General features: G+C 35.0%; 1 long non-coding RNA gene across 1 annotated transcript; it reads right to left on the reverse strand.

Annotated features, from left to right (window-relative positions):
* Window positions 1-768: 768 nt before the first annotated feature.
* On the reverse strand, window positions 769-15,552 carry LOC136270172 (uncharacterized). Its single transcript, XR_010707911.1, has 3 exons — window positions 15,294-15,552; window positions 6,276-6,520; window positions 769-1,551 (listed from the first exon to the last, which is right to left on the reverse strand). It is a non-coding gene; the product is annotated as an uncharacterized lncRNA (long non-coding RNA).
* Window positions 15,553-17,954: the final 2,402 nt, after the last annotated feature.

Genomic DNA, 17,954 nt, shown 5'->3' on the forward strand with positions numbered 1-17,954 from the left:
GAGGAGGATGATTCAATCACTTTTTTGTACATACAGTCCCTGAAACGTTCTACTTTCCCACTTGAACGGTGAGCGAACGGTGAGCGCACGCTGAACGGAATTTGTTGAACGCTAATGAATGGTGAACTGACCTTGGTTAGAGGTAAACTCATCTGGTGATGAGTATACCGATTCTGGTGATGGGTACTACTACATAAACCCTGATGATACGTACACTGACCCTAGTAATAGGTATTAAGACCCTGATGATGGTTAGGGGGAATTCTGGCTATGGGTATACACACCCTAGTGATGGGCACACAGACCCTGGTGATATGTACTCTGGTGAAGGGTATACTGACTCTAGTTATGTATATACAAAACCTGATGATGGGTGAGGGAAGTTGGATAGATCTACAAGTAGTCGTTGTTCTGACCCCCCTACCCCCATAAACTTTGACAAGAAAATAAAATAAATTATCCCTCTCTCCTCCTCCTAACCTTTGTTTTTTTAATTGAAACTTAGCTTAGATGTTTATAGAACCTGGTGAATGACACAGTGCATGAAATAATGTTGGTTTATATAATACAAATTCTTTCTTACTAGTATGTAATGAAACCATGATATTTTGTTCAAACAGGTAGCATAGTAGGAAAGGGAGAGGGAGACTCACTCAAAAATTTTTACATGCAAAAAATACTTGTACTAAGTGTACCTTTTAATTCAATTTCACTATTTATATCCTCCCTTTCACTTGATTTTAAAATGTTGGGGGGCATGTTAATTTACTTCTTTATATGTAAATTTAAGAAAATATTTGCCGTGAGTAAAATTAGGGTGGCGGGTGGGGGGATGGGGGTGGGGAGACAGGCCTCTCCCTGTCCCCTCCCTTTTTTGAAGCTACGTGCCTGTTGTTTTCCTGTAACATTGCTTTTATTGTCCTCAGTTTCAACCGCTCGGAAAGTAAGATTCCATCAAGGGAACACGTAACTTGAGTTTATTGACTATTACAAAAATAACGACCTCAGCTTAGATGCGGATGCAATGTTGAGCGGGTATTACCAAGTGGAGAAACTGAGAAGGGTGAGGGTGAGGTATCAAGTTTCTAAGGGACATCTTGACCAAGTTTTGGGATGGTTTTTATTCCAAATGCGATGGGCATGATGTTAAGAGACCCGTTCTTATACATAATATGGGTGAGGAAGAATGGAAAGCAGTCGGAAGAATTATCGTAGATGGATACAAACTTATGGATTATTTTCTGATCAAACTGGCAGAACAATTGTTTGAGGATGCCCTTTATGGAGAGAGTCGAGCAGATTTAATAGAAGAATATCTTCCTACAGTACCTCCTGTGGAACAAACGGTCCTAAGAAATGCTATGGGCAGTTTTAACGACATCGACTTGGAGGAGCTTTGTGACATTCGAGTTCCCACGATTGCCTTAAGCTGCCAACAGCTGGAAACATTAGAGGAATTGTCAAGGAAATTCTGCAGGGACCAAAGTTTTGATGTTGGAAACCAGTCTTTAAAACAGCTCTGCATATCACAAGTTCAAAGCTTGACGGGATCTATGACAAAAAAATTGGCCACAGTGAATAAATTGCTGCAACTCATGAAATATAGACAAAATCAGTTCATGAATGATATATTCTGGTATTCTTTCCTTTCTCAAAAAAAAAATTGTAATATATTTGAAACAACAAAGTTATCATTTTACTCAAGCTTATAGTTTTTATTTATTTATTTTATGGTTGACACACAAGATATTTCTTCAAAACGATGATTTTGTTATTGTATGTAGACAATAGGTTTTATTATATAATGTAAATATTCGTTATTGAATTTATTACATTTAGCTAACATAAGTTTCTGATTTTTGTTTGTTTGCTTATTTCTTGGGAGTTTGTGCACGCATCATCGATTTTCAACTCAGTATTTTGTTTACTCGATATATCAGAAAAAAAATGAAAAAATGCAATAAAACGTGTCAGTATCTATATCCAGTGGATATTACTCATGTAATAAATTTTTGATATTACACTGTTCTTACGCGGCGTGACATCTTTTTTCGTAAATTCAAGTGCCAAATACGCAGAAAAATAATTGTAACGTAATTTCCAACCTATCGTGTTCAAAATTCTAACATAGCTTTACAGAATTCAAGAAGATGGGGCCTGCGTGGAATAAGATAGCGCAAATGTCCATTTGGTTTTGTCGTATAATACTATTTAAAATTAATTTTTTTCCAATTCATTCCATCTGATATTATAATAAATCACGTTTGCAAAGGCACAAATTCTATCTTTATTCAATTTTAAATATTTTAACATACAATGAGAAAAAAATTGCCTTAATTTTAGGTGGTATCGAGCCCACAACCTAAAAAGCCTTGCTATATAAGGTTACATAATGTCTGGTGCTCTAACCTCTAGTGATGGGAATAGGTGAGATTTTCACAATCGATAATCGGTTTCCCGCAACTAATAATAAATCTGTTTTTGTCATGTGAATTTTTACGAGGATAAAATGATAATGTGTGAATGAAGTTATCTCGGAAATTTTCCCTTCCATCGATTTCAATTGCATTTCTTTCACAGGTATGTGTATTTTTATTAAAAATCGTCCAAATATGCAGCATAAATATCTTGGAACAGACTATAGAATGGCATTCCCTGCCATAAAAATGTTATAAAAATTTCAAAAGATTTTCTTTAGTAGGCGGTCCAGTATAATTTTCTTGAAACCAAAATATGTCCAAATCCAAGAACGTGCTTTATTTCCCGGTAAGGAAATAGAGATCATCTAATATGTCATTTTTAGTCGTTTGGATAGTTTGCGTCTAGAATATTCTGTACATATGATATTCGCTCGTTGAAAGGAAAAAAAAGACACTACTGATTAATCTTAATGAAACCGTTTTTGATCAAGCGCTTAAAATGCGGTAACAATTGACTAATTATTGACGATAATCGATGATTGGAACATCAACACTAACCACTGAGCCACTTCAGTCATAACAATGTGCGCGGTTAAAATGCTATATACGACTTAGGCCACTAATGAAACCTTTTATGATCGAGTGCTTACAATGCTGTAACAACTGACTAATTTTCGATCATAATCGATGATTGGAACATCACTACTAATCACTGAGCTATTTCAGTCATAACAATGTGCGCGATTTAAATGCTATATACCACTTAGGCAACGAATTTACGGACTTGTATTTTTTTCTAAAACGTTCAATTGTTTGGATACAAAATGATATTTTTGAACTGTAGTTGGTCATCTCTCCACGTTTTTGTTTATTGAAATCAGTTTATTTTCCATTAAACCTTTAATAAGACTATGAAAAAAATAGGGAGCATAGATCCACTCAATAATTTTCAGGAAAACACACTGAAGTTAAAAATGACACTGATTCTGGGGGTTTTGATGCGCAGTTTAATTCAACATATGCCAATTGATTTTGTTCAATATACATTGTTTTGAATGAATTTTTTAAAAAAACATCGTAATTATTTTTTTGATATTTTAATTTCATCCTTATATGGGCATTTTAATGCCTTATCCACCCATCTTCTATTCAAAATCCATGCAGTAGTTTAAGAGGAGTTACTTGTGCTTACAAAGCGTTCTTTACTACAATTGAGCCTCAGTTATCCGAACTTTCGTTCCCAAGTCTAATCATTCACGTAGGTGAAGCGTTGGGGCATTTGAAATGTTTCTATTTTAGTCATTAGTTTATAATGGCCCAGATGTTATTACTGTTTTGTTTGCCTTTCATACCAAATAACAACAAATTAGAGTTTTCCGTTGACATTTTAAATACAAAGAACCCAACAGCTTTAAAAGTTATTTTGTAAATACTTAAAACTGTATAATATTTAAAAGAATTATTAAAAGAATCTCAACTTCACTTTAATGGCTAAATAAAATGCAGCAACAACACCGGTGGTATGACGGATAGGAGCACTGCGTCTTTTACAAAAGCCGTGCTCTCATTGCATATGAAATTCTGTTTGAGTTCATAGATTTGTTTAGAAATATGAAATTTACCTGCAATAAATATTAGGCGTAATTGAAGTGAAAAAGATGTTCTCTCAATGCATTCAAACGTCAGATAAATGCACAAAACAATATTGGGGTATTGACTGAATATATTGCCTTAGTTTACTGCATTCCTATTTAAATCACGTTATCATGGTCTATACTACAAAGTATTCGAAACCAAGAGGCCCATGGGACACATCGCTCACCCGAGCAACAATAGGCATGATCAAATCAGTTTGATAGAAAATAATAAATACTATCTGGACAATGTGGTATAATACATGTAGATTCTGTACAAATAAAAATCAATTACCCCCCCCCCCCCTGGATGTTTATAAATAAACACCCTTTTCTAACAGAATAATTATACCCCCGCTCCGAAGGAGAGGGGGTATACTGTTTTACCCTTGTGTGTCTGTCTGTCCGTCCGTCTGTCTGTCTGTCTGTCTGTCTGTCTGTCTGTCTGTCTGTCTGTCCGTCTGTCTGTCCGTCCGTAACAAAAATTTCTGTCGCATTTATCTCAGCAACTATTTATCGCAGATGCTTGAAATTTTAACACAGTGTTTGTTAAGGCATGCCATATCGTGGGATATATTTTTGTACCAATCGGACGTCAACTTCCTGTTAAATGACGACTTTGCTTATTTTTTAACCAAAATTTTCAAACAAATTTTCGTCAAAGATTTCTCAGCAACTGTTTATCGCAGATGCTTGAAATTTTTACACAGTATTTGTATAGGCATGCCATATCGTGGGATATATTTTTGTACCAATCAGACGTCAACTTCCTGTTAAATGACGACTTTGTTTATTTTTAGCAAAACTTTTCAAACAAATTTCCGTCAAAGAATTCTCAGCAACTGTTTACCGCAGATGCTTGAAATTTTTACACAGTATTTGTATAGGCATGCTATATCGTGGGATATATTTTTGTACCAATCAGACGTCAACTTCCTGTTTAATGACAACTTTGTTTATTTTTAGCAAAACTTTTCAAACAAATTTCTGTCAAAGAATTCTCAGCAACTGTTTATCGCAGATGCTTGAAATTTTTACACAGTATTTGTATAGGCATGCTATATCATGGGATGTATTTTTGTACCAATCGGACGTCAACTTCCTGTTAAATGACGACTTTGTTTATTTTTAGCCAAAATTTTCAAACAAATTTTCATCAAAGATTTCTCAGCAGCTATTTTTGGAGATGCTTGAAATTTGTACACAGTGTTTGTTTAGGCATGCCATATTGTGGGATATATTTTTGTATCAATCAGATGTCAACTTCCTGTTAAATAATGACTTTGTTTATTTTTAGCCAAAATATTCAAACAAATTTTAGTCAAAGATTTCTCAGCAGCTATTTATCGCAGATGCTTGAAATTTTAACACACTATTTGTTTAGGCATGCCATATTGTGGGATATATTTCTGTACCAATCGGATGCCAGCTTTCTGTTAAATGTCGACTTTGCTTATTTTGCATATTCACATCAGAGCGGGGGTATCACTAGTGAGCATTGGCTCACAGATATCTTGTTTTATAGTCATATCACATGTTGAGCATTGCAGTTCTAAAATAAGATTCTAAACAATTGTTTATTTAATGGATATTAACCTACTCTTGTGGGGCCCTAGAATCGTCCAGGGGTCAGAGTCTAAACAATTTTAAAGAATCAGCAATATGTCAAAATGCTTTGTGAATAATCAAAATGTTTTCCTTTTTACGATTGCATCCCCAATGTGGACCCACCATATTCCTTCAGATTTTGATTTTAATGAATTTGAATCTACACTAACTGAAGTTGCTTTCACTAAAGTTACAGCTTTTCTAAGCAAATGGTTTTTAGAAGATTTTTCTCTATTTATTCCAATGTAAAAATAAGAGATAAAATGTTTTGAATGGAATCAATAGATTTAAAGTCCTGTCAGTTTCTAAAAGGCTGTTAATTACAATCAATTTTCTTAAGAAATAGAAGGAATCATACTAAATGGACATGATACATATTTGATAGATATTTTTTTTAAAATTGTAAAAATTTGAACATGTCTTACTTTATTCAATGCAGTTCTTAGCTGGACATGTGTAAATTGCACTTTGATATGTAAAATGTGTTAAGAACTTGCACAATAGACTAGGGGATATTTTAGTAAATGTTGAGCCCTGTTTAAATGAATTTTTTTCCATATTATTGATAAACAATAGCATCTACCATTTTTTCAGAACAATTCTCTACACCTACTTTTGTCCCTGAGAGACAGCCACGAGAGATCAAATGACCTTTGATTCCAAAGACCTTCTCATATGCACATTTTAAGTTTGCTTGGTATGACTTTCTGGAGTTGATGTGTTCCACAATCGATTTTTAGAAAGGGTTTCAATATGGTCGGTGTGGGTCACTTCCAGTAAATGTCATTATGGATGCAACAACATTTGCTCACAGGAAAGACCTCAAGTTCTGGAGCAGCAACCTTCAGAATGCCACATCTGAAAAAAGTTCAAGTCCTATACACGTAAGTCAAAGATAACGTGTTGTAGACAAACTTTTACAACGTTTAAATTATAAATAATAATCCCTCACTGATTAGAACATACACAACAATGTCGTCATTTAATACGAAGTTAACGTCCAATTGGTAAAAAAATTGATCCCACCACAAAGCACGCCTAAACATTTAAGAGTGCAATACTATTTCAACCACCTGCAATTAATAGTTGCTGGGAAAAGTGAAAGAAATTTTCGTTACAGACAGACAAACACACAGGGGTATAACAGTATACACCCCTCCATCGGAGTGGCGGTATACCAAGTTAAAAATTCGAAGTTTGAAAGGGACAAAATTCTTAGATGTAATTGGATAGCAATTAGTCGCTAACTCAATTTGATCAGATCTGTACAACATTAATCAAAATTATAGACATTAATAACTAATATTTTTTTGGGAGTTGATTTTAATCAACTCTCCTATGCAGTTACTTTGGCAAACCGAAAGTGAAAAAGTGTTTGGACCTAAACACAAATCATCACCGCGGACAAGACTTAAATCTTGAAAATAATCGATAGATTCGCTGAAATGTATACTAAAGCATTGTTTTTCGAAAAACTTATAACGAATACCTTGAAAAGAGTCAGATTTGAAATAGTACAAATAATTTAGATATTTTTTGTAGTCATATGTATTCCTACGCCAGAGTTCAATACAGTCTCATTCAACCAGACGCTTTGCTGCCTCCGTAAATCTCCGACAAGCAGAGAGTCTCTCTTGCTTGTTGGAGACTAACAGAGACAGCCAAGCACCTGGTTTAACGAGATTATAGTTTAATATTGCATGGATCCATACAATTTTCAGAAATATTTCGATTACTGATACATAGTTTGATGGAATTAATTCTATCTTTAAATATAACAGGTGCACAACATGATTCGTATTGGGTTTTCTCGATATTCTTGTCGAAAAATTCTGAGAATTAATATTATAAAATGTGCGTAATTCAAATACAGATTGGAAACTACTTGCCATGCAAAATAACACATCGTTGATTTTATGATAATAATCGATAAATCAACTCCCGTTAGTACTTCAGTACTTTGATTTTAATTCTAACTGTTATAAGACCTTGTGCTGATCTCTGATCCATATACGTATGGCACGCCAAATTCACTGAGATTCAAATGAGATAATCATAGTTTTACAGTTGATAAACTAGGTTTAACTGTTATAAACTATAGTTTACGGACAAAAAACTATAGTTAACGCCATTCATCTATGTTTCACATATGTAAACCATAGTTAACGCGATCATCTATGTTACAGAGATGTAAAACTATAATTAACTCTGAAAACAACCATTTACGACTGCAAAACATAGTTTATCTGATATATACAGTTTCACAATTGTGAAACTATGATTAAAAACTCTTAAACCATAGTTAACGAATGTAAACTATAGTATACAGATGTGAATCTATATTTATCAGCAAAATCTATCGTTAACGTTATTTGCGGACAGATAAACTTAGATTATCATACGTTAACTAAAGTTTACAGCCGTTAAATATAGTTTTACAGATAAAAACCATAGTTTACGGATCGTTTATTTTAGTTAACGAATCGTTATCTAGAGTTTACGAACCGTAAACTATAGTTAACAGTCAATAGACCTAGTTATCATCTGTGAAAATTTATTTGCCAAAAATTAGTACTTTAAAATATAACTAATTTTCAAGTACATGCATGATTTGCTTATTCATTGCTATGTTTGGGGCCTTTGTACAATATTAACAAAATACATGTAGCAATAGTTTTCTAAAAGTTTTTGTTTAAAACAATTCACAGATTAATAATGAATTTTCTACTAATAATATCTATGTCTAAATTCTACAATAATTAAAACAGCGCCTTTTTTCTTCTTCTCCTTGGGTTTAATCACTGATGCAGAACACACACCTGTTACGGTGTCTTACACCATCGCGGTAAAATCGTGGCCCCGCGATGACAATACGCGACGGTGTATCGCGGAAAGGATTAAAACACCATCATGGTGTCGTGGGAAATACGGGATCCGCGTTGGCCGTAGTGTACATATATAATCATCGTAACTATATTCTAATTTGCAAATTTTAATGATATATTACTTGGTATTTCAGGCTTTACACAAACTGACCTACGAAACAGGAAGTGAGGGCGATCCTTGCACCATGTATTACTTTTGAAACCTTCTGAATGCAAGAAATGTAAAGGGACATGTGAGGAATTCTTAGACCCTACAAGCAGCTCTATCATACAGTCCTTGATGCTTTGTGCACTGTAAAATCTTTTTTAATCATTTTCATCTTGCTGATCTGGATTCAGAAATTCAATTCCCACACAATTTTATGCAAATAACCAATGAAGACAAAATAGACTGGTTGAATGAAACCTGCAGAACAATATTGAAAGGTGAATTCTTTGATAAAGAAGACGACATTTTCTCCTCCTTAAGAAAAATACTGGAAGATCCAAATCATGAAGAAAACTACTGGGTATCTTGCCGCCAGAATCAGTGATTTCATTGTCATTTCTGTGACAGAAATTATGCGTGTGTAGAATGTCTCAAAGCACGTGAAGAAAGAGCCTAGAACTATATTAATGGGGTGCATAAAAAACCCAGAGCAAAGAACAAAGAAAACTAAAGGACTACATCAGTATGCTGTTCAAATTAATTTTGATTCACAGAAACCTGGATGAAACCGTAGACATGGAAGACGAAGAACGTTCTACAAGATCTGCGAAATATGAACTTCCCATTTACCACAAAACGGGGAAAACGAAATACACAATTGGATCTATATACCTCACTGCACTTGTTTCAGGGCTGCTTTTACCACAGCAAACTGAGCGTCCAATCGCAAATCATTTGTGAATGTGCAAAGACCTGCCAATAACAATATTGCTCTTGATGAATATCTTGAGATGCTCAATAGTGACAGCAAAATTGCATGCAGGGGCCACCAAACAAAGAAAATTATTCTCAAGCATTCAAAGAAATACCCTCTTCTTGTAGAAATGACCGAAGATGTAGAAAAAAACAGCAGGGAAAGTGTACGAAAAGGTTTTCACCATTTGCTATCATACGAAACTGATGTGCAACTTGTCCTGAAGGACCTGCTGGAAAGAAATGCTGTTCAGAGTGAAGTGGAAATCAAATGTAAAAACTTAATTGCAGAACGAAACCCATTTTTCAAATGTGCAAGTCAACTATCAACAATGATTCAAAGGCATAACCCAACATCCCCATATTGCAGACTTCGAGACCCTTATGTTTAAATGACTATGTATGTACAGTACCGATCAGACCCAACCTAACAGAAAGTAAACCCCAACTAAACCCTGGGTTTACTTTCTGGGTTTACTAGAGTGGACCCAGAGTAAACCCTGAGTGGACACAGAGAGTAAACCCAGTTAAAAGTATACCCCTTAAAACAGACGCTAACTGTGTATTCGGAATATACAAGGGGCAGAAAATACAGGCAGTAGGATGGTTAAATTAAAGACGGGTCTGCTTCACACTTCAGTGCGTACTGTTGACCTCAAAAGCAATATCCAAGTAAACCCAAAGTAAACCCCGAGGGACCTAAATTTTCAAAAAGTAAACCCAGAGTAAACCCAAAAAGTAAACCCGGGGTTTAGTTGGGGTTTACTCTGGTGTTAGGTTGGGTCTAATCGGTACTGTACATAGTAATTCATTTCTTAATTTTTCTGAAAGAATGCAGTTGTTTATAATTATAAATTATTACCAAATCTGCAATAGACTGACTGTTTAAATTTTAAAAGCAAGTTGATGTTTTTTATTTCATAAATTAATTAACAAGATGATAGTGACTATTTGAACTTCATAAGTACTTAATATCACTGTTTATTTGCAGAACAGTGATTACACTGTAATTCAAAATACTGCTCAGATAATCAAGTACATGTACTACATGTTGAAATTTACCATTGAATAACTGCAAAATCATTTGAACTGTATGTTAAAATCATGCCCGTGTAAAGACTCATTATTAAGTACAAGTATAGATAAAGAAGTAAATCCTTAACTAATTTTCTTTATTAACATGAGCAAAAGATGTAAAAAATCAAAGATTACAAGGATAAGATTTTAGTATTTTAATCTTTTGAGACAATATAATAGGTGTGTTTAATGTCAGCATTCATCTAATCACCCGACCTTTCGAAATCTGTCACCTCAGATTCAGAATCTGACACATTTTCATCAGTTTCAATAGAACTACTTTTCAAAAGTCTTTCCAATTGTAACTGTGTACAATCACCACATTTACATTTATATTCACATGTCACAACAGATGTGTTTTTCCATGTCACTATGAATTTCCTGCAGTTCCGAGTCCTTTAGAAAAGATTTGATTCATAATGGATAGTCTTCTGCAACTGGGATCACGAACACATTTCACATCAGTATCAATGTTACGCACGTTGTATGAATTGTGTAACAATACAGCACAGGATGGATTACCATCTTTACCAATACGACCGATACCTTGGATAAGGTCTACCGTTGTTAGTTAAGGTCCTTAGAGAACAAGTGAATGAAACCCTTGAATATCCACTCCCATGCCAAAAGCACTTTTGCAATAATTATTCGTATATATGTCACTGCGGATTTCCTAAATCAGAAATTATTTTGTTTTAAGTCTTTTCTGCAGACTCTGAATGAACCATTGCAACACAGTTAATCAAATTTGGACATTCTGATAAAATAATGGAAGCGTCCTTAATGGAATTGCAATACACTAAAGACTTTGGGAATTCTTCCTTTAGTGGTTCCAGTCCATCAACAATCCACAATAACGCCATTTCGACTGAATTTTGCACTTTTTCACAACAAGTTTAATGTTTTATTAATTTGGTGACAGTGTAATTTCTACGGGATTATCAAGATTCAAAAGTTTCAATGTTTTCTTTCTAATTTTTTAAAGAGCAGGTTGCATTAAGGGCCAAAAGTGGTGCATTTGGGTAAAATGTACGCAATTCTCCTAATCGTGCAAACCAGCCTCTCAATGCTTCATTTCCTTTGTTTGACTGTTAACCCATGGAAAGAAGTTTCAATGCACTTTTATATAACTAGATTGTTGGTACAAATTGGTAAAATGTAGTATTGGGTAGTAAATCATTTAAAACTTCACAAAATTTAACATTATTTTTCAATGCATCTGTAGGAGGAAGGAGATATTCCAGGGGCCTTCATTTCATTCTCATTTATTATCTGCTAATTATTTTTAAAAGCTTCATATTGTGGAAAGGTAAAACCTTTTAAACAGATATTTAACTGGAATGAATGTTCTGTGTTATGATTATATGCAAAAACCTCTTGAGGAACATGCTGTCTTCCATTATATTTGTACCAAATAAACTACTGTCTTTTGAAAGCATGAGGTGGTAAAATGTTTTTTATTTTTAAAACTGAAGGATAATGAATATATCCCTTAAATGGCATGAAGAATGGATGTTTTTTTAGGGGCAATGTTGTTGTAGTAATTTAAAACTAATATATTGCAGTATTTACTATTTAAAAAATGATGAGATTGTATTGCATATCAACAAACATTTCATACCGTTCATAAAACATACCATGTATATATTGTGTGAAATTCATTCACCACTATAAGGGTAACATTTAGCCTCTGGAAAGCTGTTCTCCATTCTGATTCTCCAACCAATGTCTCTGGTGATGCATAAATCAAATCGATGTCTCCTCGTTTGATTTTTTCATCCATATGTACACTTTCACCAGACAATTTGATATCAATAACATTTACATATCACTAAGTACAAATACAACAGTACAATATACAGGCGCAGAAACCCCCCTCCACCCGTTGTTTAATTGACATTCCCTTCATCAAAGCTATCAAAGGAGAGCACACTAAAACGCGGACTTAACCGGGCCCCTGGTTCATTAGCTTCTGAGCGGCTGCGTAAAGCTGGAAAAGTAAAGACCTTCCAAATCCTGTTGGCAGGACAGCTAAACAATCCTTCTTTCTGTTCAGGTTTAAGTACACTTACGCCAAATATGGTAACATTTCCAAAACAATATATTCCAAACTAGGCGCCGCCATTTTTACGATACAACCGAGAAGTAGTTTGAAACAGATCATCTGATTGGCTATCTTTCTTAAATTTGACTGGCTGCTATTCTTTTTCGCAAAGTTCAATCTGAGATGACCCCGTATGGGATGTTGTTAGATCCTCACAGCGCCATATCAAATACGGGAGCGTGAATGATCTAATTTTAATTTGATGGGAGAGTAAAATACAAAGTTATTTTCTTTTGAGAAGTGGAAAGGCATAGCCTACATCCACTTCTCTTCGCAAGCCATCATATTTTGATTCTGGAAAAGATGTAAATGTCGGAACCGAATCCACGTTTCGTCTCCAGTTTCCCTGAATTTTCGTAACAGACTCTTTATTTCTACATTTTAAACAATAATTACATCTGATAAAAGCCCATTGACTATTTTTTTCTTTTCTTGTCCACTGAAAGAGGTTCTTTGGAAACTTTGAGTATGATTTCTGCTTTATTCCTTTACACTGGTTCTGATACAGTCCCTGATTTTACTGTATGACGAACTCACCGGTCGTAAGCCAACTTCCTTTGGTTTTGTCTTCTTGAACTTCTGCTTCGGCATCTTCCACGATATCCGTGTTTTTAATTTTATCTCCTTTCAAATCGTCTTCTTAAGAATCTTGATTTTCGTCTTTTTGTATACATTAAAACCAGTGTTGATGTTCATGTACTTTGTCTTCTTCATCCATATCAGAAGTTAAGTCCATGTGTTGTATTTTATCTTCGTCTTCTTCTAACTCAGGATTCTTCACATTATATGATGGATATATTTCTGATTCATCTCTGGAGCGGCTGCAGTCTGCCATTTCTCTTCTTTATCGTCTTCGACATCTTCTACATCAGATGCTATGTTTTCTCGAATTTCATGCTGAGGTTCCTGCCTGAAGTCAGTAGGTTGATCAATGTCTTCAATCACCTCTTCAGTAGTTTCTCCGATTATCTTTATGCGATCACGAACACTGCGGCGGGTAACCCGTATCACCAGGTTATCTTCAATGTCGGAGTCATATTCACCTTGGACTGACCGCAGTGGGAGTGGATGTATGTTGTTGGTATTGTTTCATGAGTCTCTTTCTAGGAATGGTTGGTGGTAGTCTGTCTTTAAGTAGGTAGAACAATTTTAACTCTCTATTTAGGAATGAAACGTATGGGCAGAAATACATCTGAAGATTTCTATGGAAGGTTCTTATTTTCCCTGATTTGTCTTCTCTCTGAATGTTGTAGACTGGGATATCTTTGGTAGAGATGGAATCATATAATTATGGTTCACTTTCCCCACTTGTCTGTTATTTTGTGTATTCCCTCATAACTGACAATTTTTATAAGAATTCTATATCCATCATAGGCGTTGGAAGCAGGGGGGGGGGGGCACTTTTTCTGCAAAGTTAGACCTAACCATTAGGCACATGGCATCATAGAGGGTTCAGCCCCCCCCCCCCCCCCATTTTCCGCAGGAAAGGAAATTGTTCCAAAATTTACCTTGAGAAGACGGAAATATTGAGATGTTGGAGCCATACGTATACTAGCCCACCCCCCCCCCCCCCTCCCCACGGATTAGGAATTTCAAGATTTGGGAAAATATTTTTGGTAGGTAAGAATTTTTTTGGTTCTATAGGTATACTCCCCCCCCCCCCCCCCCCCCCCTTTGGATTAGGATTTTCCTGATTTGGGGAATTTCTTTTTTCTTTTTTGCTGGTCAAGATATCTGGGGATTAGTCAAGGCCCCCCCCCCCTTCCACACTTTCAATTTGGTTCCGACGCCACCGGACCATTGTTCAATATTGCACCTCTGACGTTTCCGTTGTAGATCTCTTCCTGTTTTGATTGCGATTCTTTGATATTCTGTTGTGCTTTGTGATAAGAGTGTTATGATTTCTGTCTCAAGTTTTCAAGAAATTCTGTTTATTCCGTTTTGTTCATTCAGGGTTGTTTTTAAGACTTAATCGACTTGCAATCTTGGCTCTCTTCCAAACATTCATGAACATGGAGTATGTCTTGTTGATGTTTGTCTAATGCGGTTGTAGGAATTCACTTATGGAGTTATATATCGCGACAAATCTCACGGAACTGCGCATTGCGGGTGAAATTTGGGCATTTTCGGCATAGCACTACGGGTGCTCAAAGAATTGTTGGGATGCTGCCATAAATTTCTTGATGAATCTGAAGGCCTAGCTCGTCCTTTTTCTTGCGTAATTGTTATTTGAGCTCGCTATAAGAGTATATAAGCATATATAACTTCGTTTTTTTTATGTTTTCTACTTAAGGAAACTTTTGATTGTAAATTAGAATACTTAAACAATTGATACATTACTTTGATGTGAAATGGGTGTGATAATGAAAACAAGTATAAACATTTCATAATTGATTTCGGAAGAATATAACTTAAGCTTGCAGTAGGATACAGTAACAAGCATTTAGCACTATAGAAGTGTGTTTATTTTCTTAATTCTTATACAAATATAACTCGCTACCTAGTTTATTTAATTAAAATACAGTTATTTAATTTCTAACATAACTATTACCTTTCGATTATCCTCTAATGCAAATGTTTTACATTTGGAATGAAATTAAAAGATAGCTAGAGCTATATATTCATTCTAAACATCATTTCTATAGAAATACAATATCTGCTTACCTTTATCATCGCTCACGTATGTATGATCGTGCGCTGTATACATGGTAGATCACAAGACAAGTGTACAAAACAGCAAACCAAAACGATATTCACTCTCGCAGCAATTTTAAACAGCTGATGATCAAGGTTGGCCGAACGCTTTGTTTGGAAGATATTGGATAGAATATATTAAAACCAAATTGCCAATACTGATGCTATATAGTAATAGTGTGGGAAATGCGTTATTCTCGGAAGTACTTGAGAACCATAGCCCGTAGATGATCCTGTATCGGAGTCTTGATGTATTTGCATTTTAAGTTTCATTCTGGAGTTTAAATCACAATTCGAAACTCTAATGACTGTTACCCCCGCTCTTATAATTCCATGTTTGCAAACATCAATTCATAAACGTTGAAGGGGAGAAAGCAAGAGTTGCAGGAATCTAAATAATCTATCAATATACACGAATAAACAGTCTACTACATATCTTACATTACATTATGAATTGAAACATTTTTTGAGAAGCGACCACATTCACTCAATTAAACTTGTACAGTTTTGAAAATTCCAGTGGTTTGTGTATTTGTATACTTTGTGTGCATTTGAATACATTTTCACTATATGGGCATATTGGCCCCTACCTTTTGCCTCGGCCCCTGATCCAGGAACCATAAGTTTCATAATTTTTAGAAATGATAATTTTCACAGAGTTTTATGGGAGTAGAAAACAAGATTTTCTAAGATTAAATACTTTTTCACGATATGTCCATGTTGGATTTTCCCTGGGACCTGTACCCCTGACCTAGGTGCCAAAACCATAAACACAATTTTAGTAGAGGGCTTCATTGACATCATAACTACGCTTTGGCTTTTGCCCAACATGTATGGGAGTAATTAATAGGACTTTTGAAAATTTGGCCTTTTTCTCTTATTTGGCCCCCTACATGAACATGAGGTTCCGAGTGTTTTATAGTCATAAATTTCACAATGCATATTCGTTTAAAATAAATGGTAATAGCTGGCCTTGTAGTTTTGAAGAGATTAAAAATGTAAAAATTGTTAACGCACGATGGCGACTCACGACAACGGACGTTGACCGATTGCAAAAAGTCACCTCAGTGACTCAGAAAAAACGGCGGGTTATTGCCTTGAAAAATTGGTGGAAGAAATTTATAACATTTCTGTTGTTATATATTATATTCAGTGTATATATAATCAGTACCGACCAGACACAACCTAACACCAAAGCAGACCCAAAAAACTGACCCGGGTCTTTTATTTCTGATCGCCCGCCCTTTGCATATTCCAAATACCAATATAGAGACATTTGGTCATTTTTAGTAGTGATTTAAGGGCCTGCTTATGAAATTGGGGCCGGCTTTCTATGCCTCTTGGGGTCAACTCTGGGTCCGCCATAGCATACCCTGAGCGAACACAGAAAGCAGACCGGTGGTTTGCTTTCTGTTAGGGGTGGTTTGGTCGGTACTGTACGATTAATTATTTTTACCAGTATATTTAAATCTATATTCTATGAGTACATGGCGCATTGATTATAAGAGTTAGGCCAGTAGTCTAAAGGTTGCTACTTTAAGCCTGGATGCATGTACATAATGATCGATGTCCTATACAAAATGCTTTAGCTGAAAGGTTATCAGCTTACTCTAGGAATGATCATGTAATGGGGTGGTAATCACAATTTAAAGAATGTCAATGTTTATTTCCACTTTGCAACCTACCGGTAAAAAAGCTCCGTCTGAAAAGCCTTTATTATTCTCTGTCCCAAGATTAACATTTTGCTGAATTATTTGAAATTTATCATTATCTCAGAATTTAATTAACGATATGAAAATATTCCTAAATTTCTCTTTTTAAACGGTCCCTCCAGCTTAAAAAGTTTCAGTGCACGGCTGAAAAATATGATTTCCAAGGGGATTTGCATTGCTTTGAAAGCGCTTTGTTGATAAGTTGGGAAATTTTGCGGGGTATTCTAAGTGACTTCCCAAAAGATGTCAACATTTTCCGACTCTATTATAAATTAACGAAAGAAATATGGTTTTTTTTCCTTTAAATTTTTATGAGTAAAAAAAGATGTGTCAATGAAATGAAATAAATATAAGATGGCACATTCTAGTATTACAAATAAAATAAATGTACATGTATAATATAAAAGTTATATTTTACTTTTCAACAACAAATTGATTAAATTTTCAGAGGTATTGGAAGATTAACTTAGCATGAGACCATTGTAAAACAATGACATTCAGCATGTGAAAATTAACTAAGAGTAATCACCAAAGACATTTGGATAATTAATGTTAATTTGAACACAATGATTTCTAAAAATGTGGTCTGAAGTTCAACAATCCAACTGCATACATACCCATCTGATTCTGAATAACTGTTGGACCTACACAGCACTTTTCTTGAAAAAATCCCCAGATGTTTTCCTTGCACCACAGTAAAATGACGTATTCGACTGGAGAGTCTTTACAATTTGCTGACATTTCACTCTCGGTTAAAAAGTCCCGAAAACATTTCATGGCCACTTTCATCGATATTCCTGTGTTTACAGTGTCTTTTTCGTTTATTATATACGGTAACATCCTTCTTGTTTGCTTGTAAAACCTCGTCATCTTTCGATTGTTATCGTTTGCGTTACTCTGACCTCTCTGAAATTTTTCG

The sequence above is a fragment of the Magallana gigas genome, chromosome 7 (genome assembly GCF_963853765.1).
Source record: "Magallana gigas chromosome 7, xbMagGiga1.1, whole genome shotgun sequence".
NCBI lineage: Eukaryota > Metazoa > Mollusca > Bivalvia > Ostreida > Ostreidae > Magallana > Magallana gigas.